Here is a 16,761-nt window from a genome sequence, read left to right on the forward strand (position 1 = left end):
AGAGGAAATCCCCAGAGGAACTGGCTAGCTAGCTAGACTAGCCATATCAGTAAGCTCTGGGTTTAATTGAGAAACCCTTTCTCAACGAACAAGGTGTAGAAGCAGTCAAAGACTGTTCCAGTAGCAATCTCGGGCTTCTGCATACATTTGCATATGTGTGTATATATCCCCCCACAATATGCCCACATAAATGTTAATATGTATGCATGTACACATGAATACCACACACATGCACACAGAGGTGGAAGAGAAAGGAGAGGTTGGCCCTGTTTTTCTATACTTCTTAATTCTTATTTACACATTTATATATTACACACGCATAGCACAAGAGTAGCATTTTCACTGAGAAACAGAGTTCGAAAGGACTCAAAGTGAATTTGAATAAAGCTCATAATATTTTCATATTGCATTCAGTGACTCATATCATGATCCTGTCCTCAATTGGATAATAAAAGGTTCTAAATTTTAATTTACATTCTGAAATTAAGCACTAATGTCTAAATTCTATCATAATGAAATTTCACACATTGGGTTACTGAATTATCCTGGAGTGTTGGTGTTTACTAATAAACCATGTTATTGAGAAACCATGTCATAACAATATGTAGAAATTTATTTTGTAATGATCTAATAAATTATTAACAGTAAAATGTCTGCTAAATTTTTTAAACATCACATACTCAGTGTTGGCCAGACTTAATTTGTTTCTTAAGAAATAAATTGTGTGGCTCAAAACCACCTCAGAGCTTGCTGAGGATTCCTGTGTATTTCCTAGGAAAACATTTGGACAGCCCCCCATATAGCTGTACAATTCCAATATTTATAGTCATTCATATTCAGCATGCACCTTCTAAATATGCCCATGAAAAATAAAATGATTACTTTTCCCTCAGTGTTCAGCAGGCATTCTAAATTAGCCAGCCACTCTCTTGTCATGGAGGGAAATGGATCGTCTTTTTATAAAAATTGACAGTAAATATGTCTGCGGCACCAGTCACTTTATATGCAAGTGGAAATTCCACTGGCACAATGACTTAGGGCTAGTGAAGAGCAAGAGTATGTAAAAGAGAGAGAGAAGGGGGTGGGGAGAGGAAGAACCAATGAAGAGACTCGTGTGCTTTGATAGCGGCACCTAGAGAATAATTTATTCTAAGAAAGTGGAATCACTTTGTTTATGGCAAGACAGCAATCTCAAGGTCCATGTATTGAGTTGATGATGATTATTATTATTATTATTATTATTATTATTATTAGAGATTCAGAAGTCATTTAAAAATACATGATCTGCTAAAACAGTGGTTCTCAACCTATGAATCACAGCTCCTTTGGATTTCAACAACCCTTTCCCAAGGGTTACCTAAGACCATCAGAAAACACAGACATTTACATTAGGATTCATAACAGTGGCAAAATTGCAGTTATGATAGAGCATCAAAAATAATTTTATGATTGGGGGGGGATCACCACAACATGAAGAGCTGATTAAAGGGTCGTAGCCTTAGGAAGGCTGAGGATGGCCGTACTAGAACAATTCCGTGCACCAAGTGTATTCACGAAAGCCACACTAGAAATTGTGATTTGGTAAAAACTGTGATAGTTGCCGTGTTAGAGAGTTATCCCTCTTGAAAACTCTGTCCTTTCGGCATGTCTCCGCTAAGACAAGTAAGAGTTCCCCACAGTTTTTATCTCTTTTCTTTTCTTTTTCTCTCTTTTTGTTCCACTATTTGATTCTGCTATTTGACTCTGGCTCAAACCAAGTTAAACTTTTGGGGGACTTTAATTTGTGACCTAATTTGTTTTGCTGGTGTTGGAATGTGTACCGTATGGCAAAATAGGATCATGGGACAGCTATCAAATTCTCCAAGGATTTGGGTATTAAGTCCCTCACAGATTAATAACTCACACAAAATGAATAGCTATCCTTGGGTTTGGGAAAGGCTTTAAAGGTCTGTTCTGTTACCATGTCAAAGGCCAGAAATTAAAAGTAGAGACATCAAGGACCACTCATTCAGTATCTTCAGAGTGTGGACCAAAGTCTTGACTTATGTCCACATTATTTTCATCTCTGCCTCGATGTCCTTTGAATTAAAAGCACCATAACTGTTGGCATTTGTTGTCATCTAGATGGTTATCTGTGCCCATTGTCTCCTTCCTTAAGAGGTCATCTGAGCAAACATTACCCTACGAGTATTGTCTGCGTACCTGCAGCATCCAGACACTCAAGGCATGGCTGTGAGCAGAGAAAACAGGATGGATTATAGATGTGTAGTGTATGTACTACATGGTGACAAATGCTTGAAAACAAGTCAGGCAAAGGGAAAGAAACACATTCAAATGCTTGTTAGAAAGGAAGGGTGGAAAGATCGGGAAATTCTAAACAGCAGTGCTAAGATGCCCCAGCACTGGCTGCATTTGTGGGAAGACATAAGGAGGTCGAGGTGCCTTGTCTGTTTCTTTTGTGACTGTAGCAAGTTTTAGCCTAAGTCAAGAGTTTTCATTTTGTCTCTCATTCATCTTCTGTATCTTCTACTCTAACAGATACACACGCCAATATAGGCTCTTTTCTCTTTACCCTAAGACTCTGCATTGATGGAACAGTTTCTTTAATGTGGTGTGCATGTGGGCAGCTGATTACAGCAGCTCTGACTGCCAGTGGAGGAAGGTAGTGGCTTAGCTGGCCAGCCCACAGTTGCTGGACAGAGAGATGGGCTGCTGGGATAGAGCATAGCCTGCTTCTCTGTTTCCTTTCTGCCCTTCAGTGGGGCTTTCTTTTCAAGGCTCATGTGACTTACAGCTTGAAAGGCCTCTGCGACTGAAAAAGACTTTGTCTCAAGGCTGGGGAAGCTGTAAACAAGAAAGAGAGGTCATTGTGTATTTAAAAATGGAGCAGAAGATGGTAATATCCTTGAATGGCTTTTGAAAGAATGGATTCTCCGTGAGTAGGAGCCATAATCATTATCTAGTTTGTACAGAGAACTGAAGTGCAATAACTTCATGATTGAGATTCTCAAGCTTTGGATGATCTTATTATAAAAAGACTCTTTGGTTTAAAAAAAAAGGCATTCTGGAATCTCAAGGTATGTAGTTGTAGACAAAGATAGAGTAAGATTTATGGGCCATGGCTACTTTCAGGTGTGAGTACACAAAACAGATACCTCCACGTAACTGCCAATTCCCATAAGAGTCCTGCAGATCTCATTGATGTGTCTTAGCGACAAGTTTACTATTTCAGAAGGAAAGCTGTCTTCATCACATTCCCAAAGGTGTCTTTATTTATTCATTCGCACACTCTCAGATATTTGCTGAGTGTGCACCATATGCTTGGACCGTCCTGGTAGTACCTAGACAACATGATCTGGGACTACCTTCTCCATCACTTGTGACATTCCCTGATGTCCCAGAGGTGCACATTGTACAAATGTTTCCCAAGATTGACTTACAAATACATTGTGAAATACAATTAGGAAGAAATTGTATAGTGTCGTCAACTTACAGAGAGCAAATAGACTACCATCCTCACTTTAAGAGACAATGCTATTTTGATAAACAATAGGTCAGTTAAGAGGGCAGTGGTAGCTACAAGTGGTAACAGTTTTGAACACTTCAGTTTTCTAAGTAGACTCAATAATAATACAGTGCCCAAGGAGATGTCGCATTTGCTTTCAGCCAAAGTAGGCATTTAAAATCCTTATAAAATGTAATACCATATGAGAAGATGAGATGAATAGACATGGTATGGCACACACCTTCTGTTAGATAAAGGTATCCTGCATGTTGTGTATGAATACATCATAAAAAGACACTGAAGAACAACGGGAGACCCGAGAAGCCACAGAATGGCACAGGATATGTGAGTTTAATGGATCTTCTTTCTTTCTCCTCATTCATATTTATTGTTGAAGTTAACAGTCTAGAAATGTCAATGGGTACAACAAAATAAAAACGAAACAGTTCCAACTAATTCCTTTCCATCCGTGGGCCCAAGAAAGAGACGGAAGGCTTTGCTAAGTACTCTGCATGACTCTTCTAGCCATCAGAGAATCCCAGCGCTGCTGGTCTCCCTGTGTCACCAAAGCAAAGGGAGCTGAAAATACATGTAAAGGCCATGCTGAAGTCCAATGCTCATCATACACTATGCTTTAGTGTTATCATTGGATGCTTCTCCTCTCCCTTACCACGCCAATGGGGTTCTAGTATGGATTCTAGATGAAGGACCTGCAAGTCACAAAATATGAGAGTAAAACTGGAAGAATGGGGAAGAGATATCAACAAGTCTACACTAGACATAGAGACCTCATTGCTCCTCAAACAGCTGGAACAAAAATCAACATAGGTATAAGAATAAAGATCATCAGTTACCAAGACCAAATCAATACCCAAATGCTAAATTATCAAAAGCTTTTAAAGATTACCATGAATTGAACTCAAAATGTTTTCTAGAAAATATGAGAAACTCATCTTAAGACATTTTATGAGCCTAGCACCATATTAAAACCAGACAAATAATTCTAAAAAACATATAAATCAATGTTCATCATAGATAGTTATGTCAAACTCCATAGTAAAAATTAACAAATAGATTTCAGTAATCCAAAAATAGTTATATGTCCTGAGTAAGTTGAGTTGTTTATTCAAGAGAAAAATGTCTGACTATATTAGCAACTATATTATCAGTTCAAAGAAGAAAAATACATGAAAAGAAAAACTACAACTGATGTAGAAAAGCATTTGGCAGAAACAAGGACAGATTCTTGATTTTCAAAAGGAGTCTCTGAAGACGGCTAGAAATGGAGAAGAATTTTCTTAGCTTGACAAAGAACATCCACCAACAGCATTCAGCTTATGTTGTACTTGACTGTGAGACACTGAAGACTTTCCTGCTAAGATCATCAAGAAGGCAAAGATGTCCATTCCCAGACACACACACACACATCAATGGATCAGAACAGAGAGCCCAAAATAGACTCACAGAGTATGTGCAATTGACTTTTTTACAAAGGTGTAAAAGCCGTTCGATGAAGAAAGACATCCTTTTCAGCAAATGGTGCTGAAGCAGTTGGATGTCCACCTGCAACAAAGATGAATCCAGATTTAACTCTCAAATACTATGAAATGTTAACACAAAAATGGATACTGAACGTAAATGGAAAGTGTGAAGCTAAATTTAAAAGAATCTTTGACTTGTAGAACTGTGCAAAAGTTCTCGCATTTAATACCAAAAGTGCAATTTATAAAAGAAAAAATGATAAATTGAAATTTATTGAGTTCTTGAGATTTCTGTCCGGTGCTCCCGTGTGGGTCTCTGTCTCTGTCTCCTTTCATCGCCTCATGAAGGTTAATGTTCCTGAGGATGCCTATGTGTTTGTCTTTGGATTCACCTTATTTAGCTTCTCTAGGAACATGAATTATAGGCTCAATGTCCTTTATTTATGGCTAGAAACCAAATATGAGTGAGTACATCCCGTGTTCCTCTTTTTGGGTCTGGCTTACCTCACTCAGGATAGTGTTTTCTATTTCCATCCATTTGTATGCAAAATTCAATAAGTCCTTGTTTTTTACTGCTGAGTAATACTCTAATATGTATATATTCCATACTTTCTTCATCCATTCTTCCGTTGAAGGGCATCTAGGTTGTTTCCAGGTTCTGGCTATTACAAACAATGCTGCCATGAACATAGTTGAGCATATACTTTTGTTGTATGATAGGGCCTCTCTTGGGTATATTCCCAAGAGTGGTATTGCTGGATCCAGGGGTAGGTTGATCCCGAATTTCCTGAGAAACCAAATCAGGAGCAGAAGGAGACGGAGCACGAGCAAGGAACTCAGGACCACGAGGGTGCACCCACACACTAAGACAATGGGGATGTTCTATTGGGATCTCACCAAGGCCAGCTGGCCTAGGTCTGAAAAAGCATGGGATAAATCCGGACTAGCTGAACATAGCGGACAATGAGGAATACTGAGAATTCAAGAACAATTGCAGTGGGTTTTTGATCCTACTGCACGTACTGGCTTTGTGGGAGCCTAGGCAGTTTGAATGCTCACCTTACGAGACCTGGATAGAGGTGGGCAGTCCTTGGGCTTCCCACAGGTCAGAGAACCCTGATTGCTCTTCGAGCAGATGGGGGGGGGGGGGGACTTGATCGGGGGAGGGGGAGGGAAATGGGAAGCGGTTGTGGGGACGAGGCAGAAATCCTTAATAAATAAATAAATTAAAAAAATAAAAAAAAAAGAAATTTATTGAGTTCTTAAAGAAAAATGCTTTATAAATAAATACCTGCTTGAGAAGATGAAATGTCGCTCTACAGTGAGGAGGAAATCGATGGCTCAGCAGGAAGTGTGTTCTGCCCAAGCGTGAGGACCCAAGTTCTAATCCCCAACAGCCAAGTAAAAGTCTATAACCCTTTGCTGGGGGTTGGGGGACAGAGACAGGCAGATAGATCCCAGTGGCCCACTAGACAACCAATATAGCCAAAGCAGAGATCTCCAGATTCAGTGAGCGAGCCTATCTAAGAAAGAAAAAAATTAAATGGAGAACAATTGAAGAAGACACCGACATTAACCTCTGGTCTCCACAAGTACATTCATAGGCAAGTGCACCCCCATACATATGCATACACATGCATATACCACAAATAAACAAGTGTTTGGGTAAATAAATATTCTTGTGTTAACAGCTCTTAGGTACTGTCATACAGGTCTATGCTGCCACACCCAACCTGAAAACAAAACTTTGATTTTCAATGTTCTACTTACTGCATTAAAGATACAGTCTGCTCTACTTGAAGTCCTTGTTTAGTTTTTAAGTCTTGAAAAGCAGCACTCTGGAAAAGATTGATAATCTAGGAAGCCGTCGCTGCCTCCTTTAAGATGCAATTGGTAAGTCAGTTTTGTGGTAGCCCGGCCTGGCAGGATCCTGAGTTCCAGGCTAGGCTACATGCTATGATCTTATCTCACAAAAACAAGAGAGAGGTGAAATGGAGATGAAGCTAGGCGGAAAGAGTGGAGAAGAGAGACAGGTCTCTAGATTAGCTGATGAGATTTGCTAATAACAGCTGGGTATTGTTTCACAATGGTCATTAGCTATTAAAAAACCACCCCCAAAAAAAGGATCAATTAGGCTTCTTTTTTATTCCAAATCTTTATCAAAACAGAAGTGGTAGTTACCTGTGGTTCTTACCGCCGCATGGGATCACGTATGACTTTACTGAGACTGGCCTGTTTGAAATGATTGTATTTTATTAGGTTTAAGGGGAAGCTGTGTGTTTGGTTGATTTTTACATCCTTCACTTGTTTTTTTTTCCATTTACTGAGCACACTACCCCAGATGCTAGATTTCCAGAACTGAACAACCTCCTGCCTGGAACGAGTGTGTTCCTCCCTGTATTAGGTCTGCACCGTATCGTAGTCCTGCACCATATCTTCTCTAGCCAAAGCAATGTTGGGCTCTGTTGTAACAGAAGGATGAGATCATTCCACCACTAATACTGTGATACTTTAATACAGTTCCTTATGTTGTGGTGACCCCAACCATAAAATTATTTTGTTGCTAGTTCATAACTGTAATTTTGCTACTGTTACAAATCATAACTGATATGCAGGATATCTAATATAATCCCCAAAATGATTGTAACCCATAGGTGGAGAACCACTGTTCAATTTCTCCCTCTTTAAAAGAAATGACCAGTCTATTGTCTCCCTTCATATATGGATCAGATGTCTTTGTGACTCTGGTTGACCATTATTGTGCATCATGGTTCAAACATCGTTAACCTTAGACAACAATCTAAATGATTATCTACATCACTGGGAAGGGTATTATTTGGGTTTGTCTCTGATTGTGTTTTTAGAAGAGTTTACCTGGGAGTCTGGCAGACTAACTGGAGAAATTCCACCCTCAATGTGAACAGCATCACTCAATATACTGGGGTTCTCAGGAGAACAAATACTGAAAGAAATTAGCATCTTCTACTGAGAGTTGGAGCAAGGAGTGGGAGGATGGCCCCCTGTCTCCTCCCTGGGGCATCAGAACTCTAGCTCACCACCCTTTGAACCATAACAATATCTGTAGTTCCTCCCAAGATTCTCCGGCTTTTGGTTTGGCCTCTAACTGAGAGTTCCGTGATTGGCTGGTTTAGAGCCTTCTAAATTTGAACTACATCCTGCTGTTAGCATCCTGGGGCTTCCACCTTGAATATGATCTGCTACTGGGACTTCAAGGCAGCCATAATCATGAGCCCGTTCCTGACAAAGTCTCACACCACCGCGTACGTCACCCACAGCTGTTGTCTCGCTGGGTAGCACTAACATAAACCCAAGTCACATTATTTTTCTAGAATGTAAAGTCCACATTCCAAAGCTGAGTTATATTGAGATTTTCACATTCTCTTTACCTAAACATCACACAGAGAGTCTCTAGTGAGCCGTAAGTTAATTGTTTATTACTGTGGTGAAGCATTGTAATAGAAATATGGATTTCTATTATCGGGCAGTCTTATTTCAGCAGGAATATCAAGGGAGCCTAAGAGAAACACAACAGGAAAAGAACTGAGAAAACTACTAAGGGAAGCCCCACCGTCTAGCTGTGACAGGGTAGGACGGAATGACAGAATGGAGTGTCAGGTTGGCTGATTCCTTTAGGGGTATTTTACTAAATGTCTGTTCTTACTAAATCCAACAAATGCTGTCTCCGTTAAGAGTACTCAAGTATATGATTTTTGTCACCTAGAATTGAATACAATGACTGATTACGATTAAGAATTCATTACAGGGTGTCCTTTAAGAAAGAGTCAATAAGGACACACGACTGGGACATTGAAATTCCCATGAGAGGCTAAGTAAAGATCCCATATGATTCTTCCTTCTGGACTGATGGTGTGGTTTAAGGGAAATTGTCTTCTTTTGTAATGAAGGCAAATTAGTTCTGAGTATTCAATACCTACATACAGTACAAAATTGAGAGTGGAGGGAGACATGGTGGTCCACACATGCACATTGTCCAGAATTCCCTTTGGCTACCCAAAGGTACCAAACAGAATCTGTTCCTGTGGAGGGGTTGAAAGGCAGGCATTCCTCCTCCATGCCTTCTCTCTTCTAGTCAAATGTAGCTCTATAGATTCTATCCTTCACCCCAGGACTAATTCTCTGAGTCTTTACCTGAACTACTTTTAAATTAAATTTAAGCAACTATTTGCTCCATTAATCCTCGCAGCCCATTAGCACACTGCGTGCATTTACTGTACAATATTTCAAATGAAGTCAAACTTCAAGGCCACTTGATAGGTGTGGGAAAAGAAGGGACCTGATATTGCCAGAAGGAACGAATAATCTCCCAAGGATTTCAGCGGGAGAGCTAAACTTAGCAGCGGATTTCACTTCCCATTTAACTTTAAATGTGTAGCTCCGTGAAACAGCTTGGGACACTGTCTTGTGTTGCAGAGAAAGCCTGAGGAGTGAGGAGGAGAATGAATATACCTGCTCCCAGCCGGTGCTCTGCGCACTATAAATTCTCTTTCCTTGCCCAAGTTACCAAGGAAACCGAGTTTTTTTGATGCTTCACTTGAAAATGTTTGTTCTTTACCTTGAAGCAGCAGACATCCTATGTGGGATGGAGGACTGGGATTTGAGAGAGGCCGAGAAAGCCAGCAGTAAAAGAGAAGGATCAAAATACAAAAGCTTGGGAGTTGGTCCAGCCACTGGCGTGTGAGTTGAGGGAGGTTTTAACGGTGAGGGGGAAGATCACTTCACTCCTTATGCCGTGAGTAACGGGATGCATTAATGATTATTGTCAAATCGCTTCTGTCCCTCATTGCCAGTTATGAAATAAGCAAGACTGTTCTCAGCTTTTTTTGCAAGATGCAAGTGTATGAGCCACGCCCATGCTTTTACGCCTACCTTAGCTCCTATATACATTAACCAGGCGTGCATGCTGTGTAATGTAACCTTTCAGTTGGCAATGGATCTCATTTACAACAGTGGCTCCACAGGTTAAAATAGAGGTGACAATTTCCTCTTGCCTCGTGACGCTGTAATGTAGTGGATGCTTTCTTCCGTGTTTGTGCCGATGTTTTTGTAAACAAACCTACCGGGATCTTTGTTGTAAACAGCAGAGCATACACAATTCTGTGCAGTACCCGGAACTTGATACAATAAAGAAGTGGCAATGACACCAGGTTGTGCATTAACTGTTATGCATCTTAGCAATGTTTGGGGAGATTTTTTTTAAAGACTTACTTCTGTTTCTTCTGTGTGTATAGTGAGGGTGGTATTTGCTTGCATGTGTGCAGATACCCATTGAGTCTAGAAGAGGGTATCAGCTCTCCTGGAGTTAGAGGTGGCTGCAGGTTGCCTATTAGGGTGTTGGTAATCAAACTCATATCTTCTGCTAGACATAATGCCTGCTCTTAACAGCTGAGCCACGTCTCCAGCCCCATCACTATTATTTTGGAGTAGACTCCCTTACTTAGAAAATAAATTTCACTATAGAACACTGTGCCGTGGTTCCCCTCATGTCCACCGTGTCTCTAGACGGCATCAAGAGATCCCCCTGAGTGGCTGAGCTATACATCTGAGATCTTTGTAAATGCACTCAGTGATATCCCCATGGAGGCAGAATCATCTAACAATTCAGTTCTTAGAATGCTTCATCTCTAAGCAATACATAGCAAGAGCCTGGCTTTCTCCACATGCAGCTCACACTACCCAACTGGGTAGTTCCCATCAGAACAGTGCAGTCTAGAGAGCATGTCAAGAAAATGTCTCAGTGGTGTGAAATCACACAAAAACTTTTTTCATGTGGTGATTAGAATGTGGATTCTCCCCCATGAGCTTGTGTTTAATTAAACACTGAGTCCCCGGTTGGCGGTGGTGTTGGAAAGATTGTGGAAGCTTTAGGAGGCAGATTCCCCTGAAGACAGTAAATCACTGAAGGATGGGCCTGGTTGACTACGACTTAGCCCAGGCTATCTGCTTCCTGGTCTACAGAAGCGTGAACCAACACCAGCCCAAGCTCTGGCTGTCACTGACAGGGCCTCTTTCCACACTTCCTCCACCATGCCTTCTTCACAACACCTCCTCCATCAGTCTACAATACCTCCTCCATCAGTCCACCACACCTCCTCCATCAGTCCACCACACCTCCTCCATCACTGTACCACACCTCCTCCATCAGTCCATCACACCTCCTCCATCAGTCCTCCACACCCCCTCCATCAGTCCTCCACACCCCCTCCATCAGTCCTCCACACCTCCTCCATCAGTCCTCCACACCTCCTCCATCAGTCTACCACACCTCCTCCATCACTGTACCACACCTCCTCCATCAGTCTACCACACCTCCTCCATCAGTCCTCCATACCTCCTCCATCAGTCTACAATACCTCCTCCATCAGTCCTCCACACCTCCTCCATCAGTCTGCCACACCTCCTCCATCACTGTATCACACCTCCTCCATCAGTCCACCATGGATCATTCACTGTGTCTCCACCATCCCTCCTCCTCCAGCAAGCCTCCTGCACCCATCTTCTTCCATCATTCCATCATGAATGCTCCCCATGCTCCCTCCATCCCCACCAGAAATTCTCCACCAGATCTCCTCCCCCTGCCTCTCAGCTGTAGTGAACTTTATTCTTTCAAACTGTGAGCCAGCCAAATCCTCCCTCCCTGAAGTTGCTCCTTGCTCGGTAGTCACAATAAGAAAGTAATTAATAGAAATCCCTGGCTTCTCTGCAAACAGTCTTGTCTAGAAACTAGCCTTATGGCTGGAAAGATGGCCTGGTGCCTAAGATCGCTGGCTGTATTTCTAGAGGACCAGAGTTCAACTTCCAGAGCCTACATGGCAACTCACAGCCGAATTCCAGTTCTAAGAGATCCAGAACCCACTTCTGACCCCTGCTGGCTCCAGATGTTCAAATGTTACACAGACACACGCGGGTGAAACATCCATGCACATAATAATTAACTGATGAATTAATTGATTTATAAGGAAACTAGAATCTTCTGACTCTATTCAATGAGTACTCTTTCAGTTTTAAAAACAGTATTGATTCAAAAAGAATCCATCATGCCAGAGATTCCCTGGAAGACAGTCAGTGCCCCAGAAATGACTGGAAAATAGAAAAAAAAAAAGAGAGAACACTGAGTAAAAGATATAAATGATAATGAAATGCTACAAAGAATTCACTTAGATGAAAAAATACAGTTCATGGAGTGAGTGCTGGATCTGGCTTTCAGGGGTGTGACTAGAAAGTGGTAGATGCTGGTGAATGACAGGCTCTCACTATAAATCAAAAACTATAAGAAATGACAATCTTAGGGGCCTAACTGAGGGTCCCTTCCTGTACTGCCTCTTTCTCAGTGGGTGATTCATCTGGCTGTTGCTTCAGATTTGAAATCTGAAAGTCATATTTCTTGTGGGCCCCGTTTCTCCCAGTGAGGGCAGGCACAATTAGCATGTGCCCATGGAAAGCAAATGCCATCTTTCCAGTGAGTTGGCCCTGGACCTGCTGAGTAAGAAGTTGCTATTGGTTACCTGCTCACTTGACCATACTTTCAGCACGGATGTGTATTGTGTCGTAATTGCTCATGGAAACAGCCTTTCTATTTTCAGGGCTCGCTGCAGCCTTCTGCAGCTGATGTTATAACAGCCGCTCTCCTTTTGGTATAAAAAGTGAGTTAGAAGCAGATAAAGAGAGAAGCATTGATTGCCCTCAATCAGGCTCCGGCTTAGGTTGTCATTAAATCAGAGGCTTGTTTGAAATCCGTTCTCAGCTGTAACCCGTTCTTAGCCTGCTTGTGTGAGTTCGCAGTTCATGATAATTTCATGTTTTATTTGTTCTTCACGCACAGCCTGAGCTGTGTTCATTGCTATGCACAGTTTCTGTAGCGTCTCACCTTGGAGCATACTTAGAGCTGTCAGGAAACAGGATTCAGCCTGCGGGTTAGCCACGTGGAAACGAAGTGTGCAAATCACATGGAATTTAGAGGCAAGTTCTTCATTCCTCCCTCCAGACAGTGACAGTAGTTTGGAATGGCATCATTTTAACACTTCTTAGTTGCTTTGGAGACGAGGTAGCATGCAGAGTCACAGAAATCATTATACCTTTCCCAATTTCCATCTAAATTCTCTTTGAACCAAAAAAAAAAATGTGCCTACTTCAGGCTGAAAGAATGAGATTTACTTGTGAAGCTGGAGTTTGGAAGCATGTGCACCCCACTCTTGCATGAGCTTTGGGTGACCCTACAAGAACCTGTCTTGTGAATGCATGTATTTGTGCCCCGTGCATGTGTATTATTTTCCTATTGAATTATTCCTTCATATCTCGTCTTCTGTGCTTGGCAAATCCCTCTCAGGGAGTCAGACTCATGTCATGCATTATTGTAAGTAAATAAGTGTGTATGTTAAGATCATTTCTTACCCATATGTCACCTCTAACCTTTGTGTAAAATGTCTTTCACATTAGCATAAATATTAAGAAGATGCCATTTCTGCTATATATAGGGCTGCCTTCAGCTAATCAGTTTTTCATGCATTTAAATAGGAATATTAGAATGATGGTAATTACTTTAGTTTTCCATGAATGATCCATCAAGACATTGCCTTTCACTGGATGGTGTGATTCAGGGTACGTACGACAGAATTTGACCGTTAGCTGGGTTTGGAATATCTTTGGTGTGATGTTGATGACTTTTATAAGAATTCATTCTTAAATCTATTGTCTTTTCCGAGAGTAGAGGCACGAGGAAGCCTAAAGGAATCTGAGTGCCTGGAGAAAGAGGAATTTCAAGTAATTGTAGAATCAGGCATGTTTATTTAATGCATGAGAAACAAAAAAATTTGAGGATGATATGACCCCACCCCTCCCTTTCTGAATATGAGAAAATTCATCTACTTTTGGGTAGGGGAAGGCCTTCTATCAGAAGAAGTCTTTCCTTTCTTCCCTTGCCAAACATATCTGTGGTTTTAGAAACTGCTTTCACACATGGAACCACCCTCTTAGAGGGCTGAATTTAAACAACTTAAATTTCTGTGCAATGTAGACCTTCCCTGAAACAACCTCTCCTCGATTAGAGTCAGATGTCAGCAATGAACTGACACTGTGAGCCACTGCAGGGTGGCACAGCCCGCTGGCTGCTGGGTCCCTTTCAGCCGTGGCCTTCTTTGTCTGCCCAGCAGAATTTGTTTGGACTGAGATATCGAAATAATTGCCTGCTCTGCCTCTTTGTTTTATAAAAATTAGTCGAAAATTGGGGGAAATGATTGGTTCGGCACAGCAAAGGCAGAGTGTTTTAAGACTACAATCCAGATTTTAAAAAAAGGAAATATTGGCACATGCTGCAAGTGGCAAATCTTTGGTCCAACGAGATAATTGTCGCCAGTAAGCAAGATGAATATGTACCCAGTAAGAAACAACAAAATTTGAAGCATGTTGTTTTTATATTACCAAATATACACAAGAGGATGTTTGTAGGTGTGTACATATATACATTTGTGTGTGGCAATATATACGTGTATATGTATAGAATCATATAAGCAAAATATGTTTACTCTCATGTTTTATTGTATATTACATGGTTAATTGAAAAATAATATTAAATATTTAAAAGACAATATATGAGTCCTGATATACACTGGCAAAACTTCATCTAAAACATAATACTTGATTTAAGATTTTAGAATATTTTTATAGGTAAGAAAATAAAAGCTTCTTATGCCGCTAAGTGTCTTCATGATACTAGTCTCTTATATTTCATTTTCCCAGGAAATATTTATGCATAAAAACATTGGACACCCCACACATTGTGAGGATGAATTCTCCTCCCACTCCTAAGACAGTCAAAGACAAGCATACTGATTTCCTTCTGTCAATCCCATGGCAGTACTGGGCTCCAGAGGTAGCAGAAAACTTATAAAGAATTGTCCCTAGTTTATAGGTGATGGAGCTGGACATGAACCCGTAGAAACATCAATGTGTAAAGTCCCAAGGTCCTTCTTGGTTTTCCTCAAGGTCAAATACATCCCAGCATCCTTTTATCCCACAAAATCTTCACCCTACAAATGAACAAAATGCAGGGTTTGCTTTGTCTGATGAGCCACCACCAACGTTCAGTGTCATCGCCTAGAAGTTTCTGGGGCATATCGGTGGGGCAGATCAAATTACTCAGGGGTAAGAAAGTAACATCACAACTCGCCAGACATTCTTAGAAAACCCTTGCCTTGTTGACAAATGCCAGCTAGTTCTTTAAAGTGAACAGTTGGAGCTTTTTGTCTATACTGACATAGACACACCATGATCTTTTGGATTAGACAGACCTAGATTCAGGTTCCAGTTCTTTCTGCCATGCAAAACAACGGTCTTTGGTGCCACCTCATTCTGTAAGAAAAATAGTTATGGTTTCTTTGTCACATATTTTTGACAGAATTGCCTTGTGAATCAAGAAGGCAACAGCCACCATTGTAGTTGGTTACACTGTCGTTCTGCCAGAAGGCTCATGGGCTTGATTGCCAGTGATAGGCTTTGAGAAGTGATCAGATCCTGAGAGCTCCAGTGGAAGGAATGATCAATCTATTGATGGATTTGTAATTGAATATACTAATTGAAGGCAGTGGAAACAGGGGGTCCTTGGAGGTGTGACATCCACTGGTTTAACTTGTTCGAGCCTCTTCCTCTGCCCTTCTCTCTGCTCCCTGACTTTCCTGGGATGAGCACTTCTACTGCAACATCCCCACCCTTCACTGTGATGTTTGCACCTCACCTCACCCCGACGGTGAACTGAAACTTCTTATGTCATAAGTCAAAATAAACCCTTTCTTCTATGAGCTGTTTCATTGGGTGTTGTATCACGGAAACAACAAACTAGCAAACACATATATCAGACAGTTCCCTCTGTTCTTGGTGCAAGACAGGAGCCTGAGAATGTTGTCGTCTTTTTTTGCCTTGATGCTTTTTCCCCAGGTGCTTTTTGGCCCTGATTTATCTCTTATCCTGCTTGTTCCTATTACCACCTTTTTTTTTTTTACAAAGGTTTTTCGCTTTTTTGTTTTTTCGAGACAGGGTTTCTCTGTAGCTTTGGAGCCTATCCTGTAGCTAGCTCTTGTAGACCAGGCTGACCTCGAACTCACAGAGATCCACCTGCCTCTGCCTCCCGAGTGCTGGGATTAAAGGTGTGTGCCACCAGTGCCCGGCGGTTTTTCACTTTTATTTTGCAAGTCTCATTGCACAGAGCTGCACCTTATAGACACGCTATATTATGCTTTAGCATCACTGTGCTTGATTTTTGACACAGTATTTCCATCTACGGTCCCCTTGTTCGCCCTTCTAGAGAGGTATCGCCCGCTATCAGTTCTTCTGGAATAGCCACTGTACCTATGTCACGAGACTCCAGAATATTAAGTCGAGGACTTACAAATCCATTGTCAACATACAGCTCGAGAGAGGGTGCTTTTATGTGTCTCCATGGTTCATGCCATCAGCATAATATAACAAACACTTTGAAAAAAGTTTAAGTAGATATTGGCTTTTGTTGCCAATACCAGGATTTATTGGCTCGAGAGTCATTGATCGTGGGCAAATCTGGGCCATTATGATGCCTTCAGGACAAATAAATCCTTATCAGTGGAACATGAATCAATATAATTATGCTTCGCTTATGCACATCTTCTTCCTAACTGTATTGGGTTTTCACCCAAATCATGAAAGATGAAGGGAAGTGTCTGAGGAGGCGGCTGTGAGAAACTACGGCAACCCCTGTGCTCTGCAGCG

Source organism: Microtus oregoni, unplaced genomic scaffold (assembly GCF_018167655.1).
Source record: "Microtus oregoni isolate MIOR12 unplaced genomic scaffold, Mior012 000033F_ref0000390, whole genome shotgun sequence".
NCBI classification, from domain to species: Eukaryota; Metazoa; Chordata; class Mammalia; order Rodentia; family Cricetidae; genus Microtus; species Microtus oregoni.